General features: G+C 36.8%; 1 protein-coding gene across 2 annotated transcripts in view; it reads right to left on the bottom strand.

Annotated features, from left to right (window-relative positions):
* Window positions 1-16,968, bottom strand: part of UNC13C (unc-13 homolog C) — a 625,259-nt gene that overhangs the window by 603,616 nt on the left and 4,675 nt on the right. The gene's annotated exons all lie outside the window — the stretch shown is intronic.

The raw sequence follows: 16,968 nt of genomic DNA, 5'->3' as shown, positions 1-16,968 counted from the left end.
ACCATGTTGGCCGGGATGGTCTTGATCTCTCGACCTCATAATCCACCCGCCTCAGCCTCCCAAAGTGCTGGGATTACAGGTGTGAGCCACTGCACCCAGCTGCAACTAGAACTTTTGCACATTGAAGAGGACAGTGTAAAATAAAATCCTTAGGAATGGCTAATTTCTCACACAGTTAAGCCTACATGCACCCTATGATTCAGTGACTTTATTCTTACATACTCATCCATGAAAATAAACATATTTTCGCAAATAAATGTGAATAAATTTTTTGATGATAGCTTTTTTACATGATAGCAAAAAAAAAAATGAAAAAGAAATCCATCAGGAGAATGAATATACAAATTATGGCATATTTGAATAATGGACCACTACTGCATGTGACACTCATAAACATTATGCTGAGCAAAATAAGCCAGGCACAAGAGTGCATACTCTATGGTTTCATGTATATTAAATTCAAAGCAAGAATAATTTATGATCATTAAAATCTGAAACACTTGCCTATGAAGAGTAGAGACTGAGTTGAAGGGAATATGAAAAAGGGTTTTAGGGTGATAGAAATGCTGTAATATCTTAGATCAGTTAAGTGTTTTCATTTTTTAAAATTCTTTTAATTGTAAGCTTAAAAAATACATGCACTTCACTGTAAATCGTACTCCGATAAAAATATGTAAATAATGTAATACAAATATATACAGAAAAAGTGGTTCATCTCTACAATCAAAGATGTAAGGTCCTAAGCAGTGTGTTTAAGAAACAAAACATTCTTCTGACATTAATCCTCACCACAAAGGCCAGGCCTCACCTCTCAAACCTGCTTGGAAATACTCTAGCTGATACAGAAATGTTTACTTGATTAAAGACTAACCGAAGTTATCCAAGACTTCACTGTCATACAATTGGAACAAAACTACAATAATTATTCAAAAAGATACTTGTTTCAGTACTGTATGTTTGCTGTACATCTCTAACATGCAAGAATTCTTTTCTTCCAAGGATCACATCTCCTCCTGCTCTCTTAATGGAACCACCTCTCACTACCTCTAGGACTATTATCTCCCCTTTTGCTCACATCTTCAGTCTCTTTCCCTCTACTGGGTCCATCCAACCTAAGCAATAAGTATATTCACATCTTCCATGTTGTAGAGAGAAAAAAACAAACAAATGAACAACAGCCTTCAGCCATCCTTCCACAGCATCACTTCCTCCAGCTACTGGATCTCATACTTAACTCTGGAAAAGCATCCTGGAAACTTCTCTCTCTACTTCTCCATGGGTCCATTCATCTCCAGCCATTTACCATCCAGTGCCAGCCTCAGAACTCTACTGAAATTTGTCTTATATTTGGCATTAAAAGTATTTGTATAAAACCTTAATCTTCTCCAACCTATCACTGCATCTGAAACCATTAACTACTTGCGGACTTTAAGTCAGTCTGTTTACTTCCACGACAATGTGACCTGCTAGATGCTCTCTCTGACCACAGATACTTCTATCTGGGTGGTCACATAATTAAGACTGGACCACAAAGTTTCTCTCTCAGGAACTTAAGAGAGAATGTGAAGTCTTTCATCAGGCCTTTTTAGGCATGTAAACAAGAAAGTAACAAAGTTTTTACTTACGCAGTCAATTACAAACCTTGTATAAGTTCAACAGTGAAATCATTTTCAGGAAAAAAAAATAATAATGCAGACAAAAGGAACCAGAGTGGAAATAAGAGACCAGATGGCCACAGAGGGAGGGGCTGCCTTTTTTTTCTGATTGATTTCTAGGTTGAAGACTGGGGCCACTGGGAGTTTTATCTGAAGTGTGGTAAGGTACTAATGTAAGTATCTTCTTTACAGAAGATCTTCTTTACAGAAGACACTTACATTAAGTATACTTACAGAAAAAATGTAAATATTTCCTTCTTTACAAAGAAGCCATCACCATGTCCTTCGCTGGCCCCTCTCCTCTTTTAAGACTTTTCTCCTTTCTTCTAACTACCAAATCCAATATGTCTGCATCTACCTTCTGTTCTTTGTATCCATTCTAATTTGTTTGTTGACCAGTTTGGTCCATATAACCACTAACATCTCAAATTTAATATTTGCAAATTTATCTTCATTCATGAACTACAATGTCCCCTCAGTTTCTCATAGAATATTTATATACAAAAGCAATATCCTCCTAATTATACAGACTGGACATCCAGGCTCACCCTTCATTCCTCTATTTCTTTGTCCCACATCTCTAACCAGTGTCTGAATCTTATGAAGCTTAATTTTATACTTCCTCTCATTCCCACACCTCCTACCTCCTTTCCACTCCCAGAGATACCACCTTCCTTCAGACCCTCATCAGTGTTCCTTTGAGGTCATTATCAGTTTTTGATTTTCAAAATGCTAAAATTATTAAACATTTTTATGTAGGTTCTACAGTATTTCAGACACTGTATTATATATATTAAAAAACAAATTCACTTAAAAAACCACACACATTTACACTTGACTACTGACATGGCTTCCAAGCTGTTCTCCCCTCACTGTTTGTGCAAAACTCTAAATGCATCCCTCTTTTGTAGTAAAGGTAAGAATTTTAAGTTTTAATGAATGTTGCACTGGGTAAAAACAAACTAGAACTAGAATGCTTACAGAATTAGAATCTTCCCGTCCTTTCCCCTGTAGAGTATGAGATCTAGTGCGATTCTCCTCACACAATGGAATTTCATTTAATTCTAATTCTTGGATAAAAGCCAGTTACTTATGCTTCAAGACACTCAAGTGAAATGGGTGTGGCATTTATAATTAAAATTTAAATTAGCATCACACTAAAGAGAGCTGTCATTTCATTTTGCTGTATCTTAAGATGCTCTTTAAGTAAATCCATAAAGAAATTACTTCAAAATACCTAATAGAAAGACATCTTTTACATTTTTCTTCAAAAATAGAGTATATTCCATATTATTATAGGTAGAATATGCCCCCAAAAGTACTCAAATATCAAGTTCAGTTCTTTAAAAATTTGATATTTTTATTGTGGAACACTAAATTATATGTGTAAATCTCTGCTGTTTAAAACTAAAACATACTTAGTATCAGCAAGCTCTGAGAATAAATAATCACAATAGATACAGTTAATAACTTTATCAGTAGCAAGTCCAGGTATTGCTGTAACTGAAATAAGAAAACAGGAAGAAATAAGAAGGTAATACAAAATTTTTTATACCTATAATAGCCACAGGGATAAAAATATGCAATGTCTATTCATCAAAAGCTCCTTCTCACAAAGGAAGGTAAAGCCTCTTTTCAATAAAACTATATTAAAAACAGGATTCCAATTGTACCTATGTTTGTTCATTCCCCTGACATAGCCTAAACCATTATTTAGGCCTTGTCTACAGCTATAATTCAAAGACCCAGAAGAATGTTATGGGAGATAAGAGAGACCATCTTTGACACCCAGGTACCACACTCTGCTATTTTCTAAAACTTTGCCGATGAAAAACATAAAACAGAATATTGTCTGAGTAAACTTTTGTTATCTTTGGAGGAAGAAGGACATGAAAGGGGTATCCCGAAGTGTATACACTTTCTGAATATGTCGGATACTCAAGTCAATATAATGCTAAACACAATATTTGCATTCTAGACCCTCATCCTCATCTTCTCTCAGAATGACTGGAAAGACATGATGTGGCACAGCCATAATGGGCTACACAGACACCCCCTTCAGGACCAAGTCACTCATCCCTTCAACTTCAAGCATGTTATGTTGGCTGCCAAGTGTTCATAATTGACTCATTTCCTGAGAGAGGTCCATGGACAAGGGATCATTCTCTCTCCTCTGCTGCTTTATACCATCCAATGATTAATGGATGTGGGGTTCAATTGTTTGGCTCCCTTGCTTCAATACAGGGACTATATCGAGATTGGTTGAAGACTCTATTGCAAATTCATTGTAGCTCAGCTTTTCTCTCTACGTACTCCAAAAGAAGTTCTGCATATATTTCTCTATCTCACAGCCTACTTCCCAGGGAAACAGACCTAAGAAAACTGATAGCAAGGGAGCACTGAGGAAGTGACTCCAGATAAGATATTTTATCAGTGTCCTCAGTTAGACTGGAAATGACAACTTAATCACTGATGCTGTGTACAAAACAGATAGCCTGTGGCATACTAGAGCAGTGTGATCGTTAACATTTTCACTGGTGGTAGACTGGGATGGAATATGAGTAGAAGGGAATGAATTAGTGCATACATACTGTATCTCAGGTATTTGAAGTTTTCAGGGCAAGAAGTGATTCACACAATGGAATACAGCAACTGTTGCTAGGGCCTTTTAATGCAGTATAAAAAGACAACAAAACGTTAAGAGGGATTGATTACTAATGTAAAGCCAAGTAGAAAGACAGGAGACCTCCAACGTCACCATATAAATAAATTCTTCCTACTTGCTACAAATGCAGAAAAAGCTGAGCACCAGGCCCACGAATTAATCATAAGAGTGATAAATCTCCAGAGAAGACTGAATTCTCAATTTAGGTAGGTTGGCTTTGCAAAGGCTAGGGCCTTAATTGGGAAAAATAGGACTGTGAGTCATGGGATGGGACATCTGGGTTAATTCATCTGAAACTCTTGGATCCCTAGATGCTCCCAAATCCTCTAAGACTCAAAAGTAGCCCTCTCCTTCCTGTTGGGGCTAGCACTTCATCCTTGCTTGAAGACAATATGGAGGCTTCTTACTTGTAAGAAAGTCTTTGTACCCACCAGGAAGATCTACCACAAACTACATCCTGGACCTCTAGACAAACAACTAGAGCAAAGTCATAGCATTCTCCAGCTGAGGAATGGCAGGGTTTGCTAAGGGAAGCAAGAGACTATATATTGAAAAAGCTATGAGACCTCACCAATATGTATGCACAAGTAGGAACTGTGAGAGTACCTAAGGACTGGAGTCTGCCAGTGCTAGACCAATGAAGACATATACAAAGTTAAATAGAGGAGAATGTATTATTATGGGATACGTTCATTCTCCAGTGATATTAAATTTAACACCTGGCAAGGACCCATAGGAGGCATGTTAACACAGAACTAGAGTAATCTTTGAAAACTTGAAAATGTATGGTCTGCACTAAGAAATAGTATATAAAACAGTAGAGAAAGAGATAATAAGTCTCAGAGAAGCAGATGTGCAGAGTGAATACACTATATAATGCCGGAAAACCTATCAGCCAAGAATATTCCATGGGAATATACACCGTTCACCAGTGAGATAAGGTGATTGTGAGATTCTCAACAGCATCATTGAGTATCTCAGTGGTATCCATCAACTGTTTGTCAGGAACATTACAGGACTAGGCTCTGATAATAATGGCAATAATAAAATCCCAAAACAGTTGAGGTTAGGTAGTAGCGTTTATCAGAAATAATGAGGGTACAATTACCAATATAAGTTGCAATATTGGAGTGGTAGAATGGAGGCCTGATTTAGAGCTACGGAGATGGCTAATAGAATGCAGTTTCCAGAGGCAAGCAGATGCACACTGCTCCACAGATATTGTTTAATTTATACAAGTGAAAGAAATTATGCATAATTAGAAGGTTCAGAACAACTTTCCCAATAAGATTCACCAAGTGTGATCTAGGTGCTGCTGCTGCCAAATTTCCAGTCTGCCAGCAGCTGAGACCAACGTTGGGCACCTGATACAACAGCTTTCAAGAAGATGGGCCAGCCACTTGGCAAAGATTGATTACGTTGGACTTTTTCTGCTCTGGAAGGAACAATGCTTTACTTAAATTGGAATCAACACAATTTCTGACATGTTTACCTTTCCCACTCGCATAATTTCATTTTAGACCAAGTGGTCTACTTCATCTTAGTAGCGGTACAGCATTGGACCCATGGGAGTAGCCACCATTTACAATTTAACCTTGTAGGTCCCTCTATTACTCCTATCACAACAAAGCCCAGAAGATTCCAATCTGCTTAAAAAAAAAAAAAAACCCTTCTAAGATATATTTAAAGCATTAGTTTATAAATGATACCCTAATAAGAAGTCTCATAATTCAGAATGTAGTATATACCTGAAATTCATGACTATCACATGATACTATGCCCCCATTAGATAAAATAACAATTCTAGCAACTAAGGAATGGAAGCAGGCATGGCCCTACTTATTACCATTCTCAGTGTTCCACTGGACTATTTGTACTTCTCATCCCTATAACTTTGTTCTCTGTCATCACATAGGATCTGGTTATCAGAGGAGGCTCCTTCTATCAGGAGACACAGTGGAAAAATCATATGGTGTTTAACATATGGTTGCCACCTGGTCACTTTAGACATGGCAAGAGGAATTGACTCTGACCCTTAGAAGAATGCAGGGTTGAAATTACATGATAGGGACAAGAAGAAATACATTGGCACCCAGGTACGCCACTGAGGAAATGCTTCACAACCCCTGCCCAATTTGATTGCAAATGAACAAAACGGCAAGATAACCAAAAGCCCAGACGCTTTAGGGACAAGAATTTGGGATACTCCGTGAGGTAAGCCAACTAACTCCACAGAGGTGCTAGGTATGAGTACAGGAGCATCTAAAATGGGAGGTGCAGGAGGGAGATGGTGAGCTGTGGCCTTGAGACAAGTTGCAGTTAAAGGAACTCGGGTTCATTTCCATAACCTTCATGTAAGCTTCCCCAGGAAAAGAGACCAGCCGGACTCTTAGAGAAGCCATCCTCAGATTTGTTAACTTGCAAGTAGATTCAAGTGGCACACAAGGTGGACAAATGGATATCAGAGTCCAAAGGTCTCATTCCCCTGAATCAGCCTCTAGGAATCATCCTAAACTGAAGGGAATCTTGGTTCCTGGATTGACACAGACACCAGTTCGCACTTTTTTATTCTGTATCTCAATATGCCCTAGTTTTGACTTCACGTCTTATGACTTCAGATCTATAAAATATGTTTATTTTCACAGCATATCATAGGTATCAAAACAGATAATGGGAAACAAAGGATAATAACAGTAGCTGCTGTTTAATATTTGCTTGTTCTTTTCCAAGCACTATGCTCAACACTTCAAAAATAGTCTTGATTATGACAACAATCCTCTACTAAATGTTCTATGCTTATTCCTGTTTTCGAGAATAGAAAACCATGGTCTTCACAATTAAACACATTTCCCAACACAGCCAGTTCTAAAACTGGCAGTACCTACAACTGAATACAGGCCATGAAGCTCCAAAGCCCTAACCTGATATCCTTATATTGTACAGACAATCTAAAAAATATAAAAAGTACATAATCATGTCAGAGAAAACATAATTTGAATTTAAACTGTCTGCTTATCCTATACTTATTTTAGTATTGAATATACAAAATACAAATATTCAATATATTCTCCTGAAAAACTGTGCTGACGTATTATACAGAACCTAAATCATTTCTGATGGATCCACATTATAAATTGTGTCTTCCCAACAGAGTCTCCATCTCCCAGCTGTTTCGACTATGGAACACCATCCTAAATGAGAGCTTTACTAGCATTTAACAGAGCTCTCACTCAGTTGGTGTGAACTTTGGAGCTAAGCAGCACAGAAACACCTAGCCTGGAGACACAAGGTTTGTGAAACAAATTTTGTTCCCAAAAGTCTGGCCTCCTTTGTTCATCTTTTCTGTGCTACTTAATGCTTTTTTCTCCACCTTAAGTGCCCAATAGACTTAGGTCTTACCTGACCTACCACAACTTTTGAGAAATTATCTGATGACAAGGGATGTTATAATAATAACTGATTTACTTAGTTTCCTGGTATACTTGGAAGAATTTGAAAGTAACCAAGTATTGGCATGCTGAGGGGGAGAAAGATAAAAATGTTTTAATTTATTTTCCAAGTCTTACCAAATAAGCTGAGAATTATTTTCTGACTTCCTTTTATACTATTTTCTATTCTCTAAAGCAGGGGTACCCAACCCCTGGGCCACAAACCAATGCTGGTCTAGAGCCTGTTAGGAACCGGGCCGCACAACAGCATGTGAACAACAGGTGAGTGAGCAAAGCAGCATCTGTATTTACATTACTCATGTTGCTGCCTGAGCTCTGCCTCCAGACAGACCAGCTGCAGCGGCACTGGAGTCTCCCAGGAGAGCAAACCCTATTGTGAACTGCACATGGGAGGGATCCAGGTTGCACGCGCCTTATGAGAATCTAATGCCTGTTGATCTATCACAGTCTCCCATCAGCCCCAGATGGAACTGTAACACGCTCAGGGCTCCCTCTGATTCTACATTATGGTGAGTTGTATAATTATTTCGTTATATATTACCCTGTAATAATAACACAAATAAAGTGCACAGTAAATATAATGCACTTGGATCATCCTGAAACCATCCCCCACTTCCTGGTCTGTGTAAAAAATGTCTTCCATGAAACCAGTCCCTGGTGCCAAAAAGATTGGGGATCACTGCTCTAGAGGTTCAACCTTTACTAGCAGGGAAGCTTGAATCCACTTAAACTATAAAAGTGAAAGTACAAAGAAAATTTTTAGTTTTTGGAAGGGAGTATGAGGTAGAAAAAATGTGTATATCTATCACTACTGAAAAATAAAAGTAAAAACAAAAGATTTTAAAATTGTATTATATAACACTTCAGTATAACTCCAATATGTCCTTTATATACAGATATGAATAGACCAATTGAAGCCAGAGTTGCATTTAATCTTCCTAATCTTTTGCTGGGTTCTTTTGAAAGCTCTGTAATTTTTTATTTATTTTTCACTCATGTCTTTTTCATAGATGACCCTATTGATACATGGAATAATTATCTGCATGTTTGGCATAATTCAAAGGGTCCTGAATAAGTAAGAGAATGAGATGAAAAACAGGTATATATTTTTTTAAAGTCCTTCTCCCTGTTAAAACATACTCTCTTTAAGAGAGTCTTTAAGAGAATGTGTTTTAATAGGGTCAACATACCCATCTCTCTTTAAGAGAGAAGGCAATTCTACCTAACACTCAGCAGAGAAACTCCTAGTTATCATGGCCCGTGTACATTTTGGACAAGCTGATCTGCTCTCCCTTTATGAGTCTTTTCCTCAATAAGTAATCCTTATCTTATTAACCTGCTTAGAAAAAATGGACAGGGTCACAGAAAGAAAAACGAATATCAAGTCATGTTAGACCCTTCACCCATTTTTTCTTCTGGTTTCCTTATCTGGACAGGGCCAGAGATCTCCAAACTCTGAGAAGCCAAACTATTGCAGGGCTTCCCATCAGCACTTAGGATTAGTCCCTTCTCAAAGCAGCTGTCAGAGTAGCCACACTGTCTGCTGTCTTCAAGAAAAGTGCAATTACACATTAGTATAAATATTTTCATACTTTCAACAACAGGTAAATCAATGATGAGTACTGCTTTACAAAGACATTTAGCACAATTTTCCTGAAAACAGAAAGCTCATTCCTTAGAGAATTTAACATTACGATTAACTTGCAGATATTTTGGAAGTCCACATGGTGTGTAAATTTTAAAACATCTGAACACAAAATCAAAAAATAATCCTCTCTCTGTTGTCTATCTGGCTATCTGTATATCCAACAGTTAAAAAAAGAACACATTTTACATGGCGTAACAAAACAAAGATATCTTACATTTGCCAAAGAAGAAACAGATTTAATGGCAAAATAGATAAAACATGAGGAGTTATAGTTTTAATTTAAGGCCACTGCCCTGCTGTGGTGTTTTTAGGAACTGTTTGAACTAATTTTTTTTAATCCATGAATGTCCTACCAGGCTTTTATTTCAGGCAGAAGCCAAGAAACATTGCCTACATTTTTTTTTTAAACAATTAAGCAGTACTTGTTAATCAGATTTTGTTGACAGTTTTCCAGGACTGTAATTGAGGTTATGTAACCTTGCCTTCATTGATAAATGCGATTGAGATACAATGTCTAGATGAGAAATATCTGATCACAATTTGGAGGGGAGGTATCTATTTAACAGTTTTCAAAATATTGAACAATATGCTGACATTAGCCAGACAGCTCAATTAACTCTGTACCATTTTACTCACACCAAGCATGGCATCCATTTAAAAGAATCTTTTATGACCCCATCACCTGCATGGTAGTTAGCAGACAGTAGGTTACTGATGATGATGAAGAAGTGAAAGATATATTCAAGGAGAATCTAGCTAGCTAGAAACCTGGATTTGAAATCAAATGTTTTAAAAATACTGACAATATGGAGATACCACTTTATTCATTCACACAACAAATATTTACTGGGCACCAGCTATATATTGTGAGCTGTACTAGGTTTGAGGAACATGACCGTGAGCCAAATAGCAACAGACCCTGCCCTCTAAGAATGAAATGAGCAGAGAGAGTTAGGAAAGTGAGCAATTTCAACAAACGGATTTTTTCTATACCAAGAAGTGACTCTTTGATGTCTATTTCTTGAAATTCAGACCCAGCAACAGCCCTGCTCCTCACTATACTTTTCTCTATTCCAATCCAAGGTATCTCCTTACCTCTGTTTGGAAAGAATGTATTTTCAAATTCTCCCGACCAGAGCATTCCTGTTGCAATACTAAATTTTGTAATTCTGTGTTCATATTTCCTTTCCCCAAAAGGTACAAGAGCTTGTGATGGCAGGCCCTTTTTGATTCAACTTCACATTTCCTCTGTACAACCTAGCAAAGTGCTCAAAGTCTTCTTAAATAACAAAAACAGCCTTCTGCGCTCTACTCATAACAATTTTGTTATTTTTTTGGTGTCCCATAAACATTTTGTCTAGAATATCCTCTCAGGCCAACAATAATACATATCATCTCCTCTTCTTTAAAATATCAAGAAAAATTCTTTTAAGAACTATTTTTTGTATTAATAATGTCAAACACCCAGAACTGCTGTATTGTATTCCATCACAACCATTTTAGTTCACCAGGGTTTCTTCCTTCCCTCCTCCTCCCCTACCTAATACATGTAAGCACTCTACTAGTTTTGCAGTGAAGAGAACAACAGCAGAAGACTTGTCATCTGGAACTCACAGTCTAGTGAAAATAGAAGAGAAGGCAGATAGAGACACTAGAAATGCAGACCAGACTGGATGGTGAGGAAGAGAAGCATTGGGAAAGCCAAGCCTTTAGGTTTCTGCACAGGTGACCACACATTAAACTCTCACGAGCACACCTGATCTGAAACACAATTTCATTTTTCCTGCAAAAGCTGCTCATAGTTCTGTAATTAACCCAGAAGAAAACCCTAGCTGCCAAATGTTTTATAGATAGTTTAATTAGGGCAAAAGCAGTAACTTGAGACAGAAAATCTCTCTCTCAATCAGTAAAGAACAGAGACATCTTTCAGATAGCCTAAGGCATATAGCAAGAACAGAAAATGTAAACACAGTTCACATCAGTGCACTTGGATTGCTGCACTGAATTTTGTGAGCATGTTTGAAACCCAAGCTTGGCTATCTGCTGTTGTCCATGGCAGTCTTGTCCCACCTTCTTCCAGAGCCAACTGCTGCGTCCTCAGGACACGCAAACGAATTGCAGGTGTACTATAAGCAAAAGGTAACTAAGATAAGCCTGCTAGTACTCAATAATATTTTTAAAAGAAAAACAAAAACCAAAAAAATCTTTCCTTTCTGTAGGAGGCTGGCTCTGAATTGCTATTCTGGAAGAAGTGATGAATTTGTGTAACTACAATATCTTTTCTCTTCCTCTTTAAAACCAATTGTTCCATTCTGGCAAGGTTACATGTTAGGATCCAGGTCTGTGATCTTGGGACAGACTATTTCTCTCAAGGTAAATCATCCATATAGAAGGTTAACTTACTTTCTGAATAATTTCCATTACCTCCCAAACTAAATAAAATAAATTTGAAGTACTCAGACAGACAATCCTAACAGCCATCAATAACAATGTGTTATTTAACCAACTGGGAAATGCCTATCTAAAATATCTGTTTATCAACTTCAAATAATGAGGAAGTGAAATGAAGACCAATTATGCTAAATATAATTTAATATTTTATACTATAGGAAAAACTAGTCTTAAGAATCTTTCATGTCATCAAAATGTATGTCATTGTGCAATACTGCAGAAAAAAGATAAGCCAATCTATAAGTAGTATCCTCACCTGTGTGTGTGTGTGTGTGTGTATATATATATATATATATATATATATATATATATATATATTATCCTTCTTCCACACTGACTACCATAAATTAGTTAGTTATTTATTAATGTTTGAATTCCTGATAAATAGGAGTTCACAGTGTCTCTCCACTAGATTTCAGACTGGTTGGTTTTATCACTCACTTTCACAGACATATAGTAACCAATTTATTTACATTCACATATGAACAGGCTTTGCATTTTGGTCCATTTTATGTGATGTTAAGTAGTACAGTAAATTATCTGTCCTCTAATAGTTTTAGATAACTGAACTAAGAGATTAAGTTCACTGTGAAAAGTGAGATGATATGTGAACAAACTGAGAAGCGATAGAAAAACAGACATCCAGAAACTATAACTACTTAAATAAGTACTTTCCTAGTGCTCTATAATTTTAAAAAATCATATCTAGTGTTTTATACTTTAATTAAAGTTGGAAATTTTTGTGTATCTTTTGTAATTATCAAATTTTCAGCATTCTAGGGATGTTTTATTCATTCTCATAGAAGGATGCTGTATATTTCTAAAACAACAATCAGCAAATAATATCTTGCTGGTAGGGCCTGAGTTACAGAGAAGTGGAACCAACTACAACAGAAATTCATCAAGGTTTATAGTGTCAAGTGTCTCAAGAGAAAGATAATAGGAAATCTAGAAACAAAAGGAAAACTTACAAAGCTATGCTCAAGTATTCTCTCAATAGATTCTAGAGTTGACCCCACATTTTGCCTCTCCTAATTGACATTCCCTTACCTTTCAAGTTTAAACAGAGACTTCAAGATATATTTTGCTCAGACTTCTCATTCATTCTTTGAGAAATTTTCTTCCAATATAAAATATCACAGGTGAATGTATTTGTCTATAATGAGGTACAATGCCTCCTATCTTGAAATAGATCCTCTAAGAATTTTTTCAAGAAAACTTAAAAAAGATCATTAAGGATTCCTCCCTGGATTTCTTTCCCTAATAGTAGCTACTGAAAAATCTCCTGGAAGCTAGATGCCATCAAGCAGGAGCCACAGTGGTAGAGAAAACAAGGTAAACACCTTCCATGTGCTTAGGAGGGAGACAAACAACAGTTTAGATTATCAGCTGGAGTCAAAATGGGAAGATTCAGATCAAAGGAAGAGAGGAAGGTTATGGGACATAGACCCAATGAGGGAAGTATTGTTACTACGGAAATCAGACTGACAAAACTAGTTGTCTCATAACTCCCTGATCAATAAAAGGAAGACAAATACCACAGTGAGTTGACATTGACCTATAATGCGACATGGTTATGACATCAGGTAGGCAGCTCCCCTACTAATACAAGTCCATCTTCACAGCTTTTGTAGCTATACCTCTTAATCTCTCAGTGGTTGTGTTTATGAGCTATATGGACATGAGATTCTGACCTTCATGTTCACCACAGTTACTGAATTCGGGAGCCTGAAGAGTATGAGTAAATCAGGGTTGCTGGTCAGACTCTAATCTCTCTTCTTGTTTCCAAGAACATTTACAGCGGTAGACTCTTCATGAAACCCTTATCAGCTGTACTATAGAAACTCAATAAAAAGACAAACAACCCCATCAAAAAGTAGGCAGAGGATATGAACAGATATTTCTCAAAATAAAAACATTTACATGGCCAACAAACATACTTCAAAAAGCTCACCATCACTGATCATCAGAGAAATGCAAATCAAAACCACAATGAGATACCATCTCATGCCAGCCAGAAGAGCAATTACTAAAAAGCCAGGAAATTATAGATGCTGGCAAGGCTGTGGAGAATTGGGAATGCTTTTACACTGTTGGTAGAAATGTAAATTAGTTTACCCATTGTGATAGACAGTGTGGCGATTCCTCAAGGATCTGGAACTAGACATACCGTTTGACACAGCAATCCCATTGCTGGGTATATAGAAAAGGAATAGAAATCATTCTACTAGGGGCACTATTTACAATAGCAAAGACATGTACCCACCCCAAATGCCGATCAATGATACACTAGATATATAAAATGTAATACATATAAACATGGAGTGCTATGCAGCCATAAAAGGAATGAGATCATGTCCTTTGCAGGGACATGGATGAAGCTGGAAGCCATTATCCTCAGCAAACTAACAAAGGAACAGAAAACCAAACACAGTATGTTCTCACTCAGAAGCGGAAATTGAATACTAAGAACACATCGACACAGAAAGGGGAATAACACATGCCAGAGCCTGTTGAAGGTTGGGGGGCAAGGGGAGGGAACTTAGAGGACAGGTCAGTAGGTGCAGCAAACCACCATGGCACACATATACCTTTGTAACAAACCTGTACATTCTGTACATATATTCCTGTGGTTTTCTTAGAAGAAATAAAGAATATAAAAAAAGAAAGTCACAAAGATTTGCTGCCATAATACTATGGAAAATATACATAAGCTCATAGTTTATATTAGAATCTCAGTGCAACTGATTTAATCAGATATAGGCTGTCCAAAGCTATCTCAACGTGTCATAAATGTGCTGCTAAAGTCATTACCAACTTAGGACACAGCAGAGGCTTCAGTTTCCTTCTGACTTTAATTATTTTTCTTGTTATTTCCAACTTTGCATACCACATTCCTCTTCCCTTACCAGGCTTTTCCTCTAATAACATACACATTTCAAATACAAAAGCAAGTATTTACTGAGCATCTATCTTCTATACCCAGATAATGAGAAATTTACAGCCAGTGTTCACTGAGAACTTCCTCTATATTATTTCACTCAATCCTCCTATAAACTCTGTGAAGAAATGATCTTTACAGTGTCATTATTTTCTGGCTGAAAATTAAGATGCAGAAATTTAAAGTAACTTGTCAAAGCTTACACACTGTACTTAAGAGATTTATTCTCTAACTAAGGCTTTTAAAAATTAACATGCAAAAATAAAAGATTTAACTGTAATCCAAGGCCAAAGGAGAAATCTCATAAGAGAGTGTATGATGAGTCCGATTATAATCAGACAAATCATTTAGTACTGTGGAATTGTATAAAATGTCAGTATCTGGAAACTGTGAGCAATCTGTTTAATTGGGGCAGAGACGGGATAAGGAAACAGAAAAAAAGGTAAAGCTGGAAAGGTAGTTGGATCTGGTTGTAAAAGAAGTACTTTGCCATACTAAGCATTTACAGCTTTATTTGATAAACAATATCATGTCCCGGAAAATTTTTGATCAGAGAGTGACATGTGTCATGTTCAAAGCATTTTTTAGGACAGTGAATCCGGCAGTAGTATGCAGAACAGATGCTTAGAGGAGAGGATCATACAGATAAAACAATTGGAAGATTCAAGCAATATTCTAGGCATAAAGTGATAAGAACTTGAACTAGGGTGGTGTTAATTGGAAGATAACAGAAGACATGGCTGGAGACCATGTGTTAAAGAGAAAACAAGAGTAACTGAATATGAGCCATAAGAAAGGATAAGGCAGTGAGGGTGATTTGAGATTTGGGTCTGAGAAACTGAGGAAATCAGGAAGAGGAGCTGCTTGAGAGACCCAGAGCTGAATTTCTTGACTTTTTGAGACATGGTAGTGTAAATCCTTTCAAGGAATCAGTAGAGGCCACTGAAGAAATTCAGGTTACCAAGACAAAAAGTAGAAAGAGAGGATCAGGAATGTTCTCACTCAAGCCTAAAAAAAGAATGAAAGCAATTACAGTAAGCAATTTTTATAATTTGCTGTATTTATTTATCAAGCATTACATTTATTATCATTTATTATTTTAAAAAATATGCTCTTCAACCACTCTTCAGCAATATTGTGGCAACTTCTTGTGTAATTAAGCAAAATCTTCTAATTTTAGAGATTATTTTCTAAGAAGAATCAAATATTAATTTTTACATATATGAAGTTACCTATAAATTTTCCCTCCTATCAGTCAAATCTCTTTGAAATTGAAGAGGAAATATAAAATTTCCTTAGGTTAGAGAAACTTCGTGGTTAAATTTGCCCCTTCAGCCATGAGTGCTCCCTGCAGCCCTCTTTTTTCTAACACATTTTCAGTGAGTGTGCCAATCCAGAGAGGAAGACATTGGAGAGAGAGAGAGAGAGAGAAAGAGAGTCAATCTATTCCAGTAACTAAGCAGAGTAGGTACATATACTATACTTTTAAAAGCACTGATCTATAAATTACTCTTAAAAAGTTAACAGCTACGTATCCTAATGCTATTTGTTTCTTAACGAAGTATCAGTATTTCAACATCTATCAAAGCTACAGCAGATATTTTATGAGTCACAGTACAGAGCCTTATACAAAACATGCAGTTCCATGGATTATAATTAAGCCAATACTTCTGCCTAGTTTTCTGAAGGAAAACAAGTTGACAAATTTCTCAACTCTAAAAGTATGAACACAGTTTCTTCAGTTTATCAGGTAGGCAAATGCTATTTACCAAACCTCTAGTCTCTCAGGAGGAGCAAGTCAGAGACAAGTAATTCTATAGCTACATTTCAAATGGAGTCAAGTCTACAGAGTCTGCACGATGCAGTATTTTATGCAATCTCTGAGTCGGGGAACTTGAAGGGATCTTCATGAACATTTAACCAGTCTTACAGACAACCAGAGCTTATAAAAAAAAATGATGGCTCAAGTTTCTCAGCCAGCTGGTAACTGAGCTAGGACTTGATTTCAATATTTTCTGTGAGATAGAAAAAAGCAGTGGACTCTTGTTAGAATATGTCATTCATTCTCTAGCTCTATCTCACTGGTAATTTTTATTTAAGATTTCTCATTAAGGGCCAGGCGCGGTGGCTCACGCCTGTAATCCCAGCACTTTGGGAGG

The sequence above is a fragment of the Cebus imitator genome, unplaced genomic scaffold (assembly GCF_001604975.1).
Source record: "Cebus imitator isolate Cc_AM_T3 unplaced genomic scaffold, Cebus_imitator-1.0 Scaffold154, whole genome shotgun sequence".
Taxonomy (NCBI): Eukaryota; Metazoa; Chordata; class Mammalia; order Primates; family Cebidae; genus Cebus; species Cebus imitator.
The sequence above is the reverse complement of the archived record's forward strand: the minus strand, read 5'-3'. Positions and strand labels throughout refer to the sequence as shown.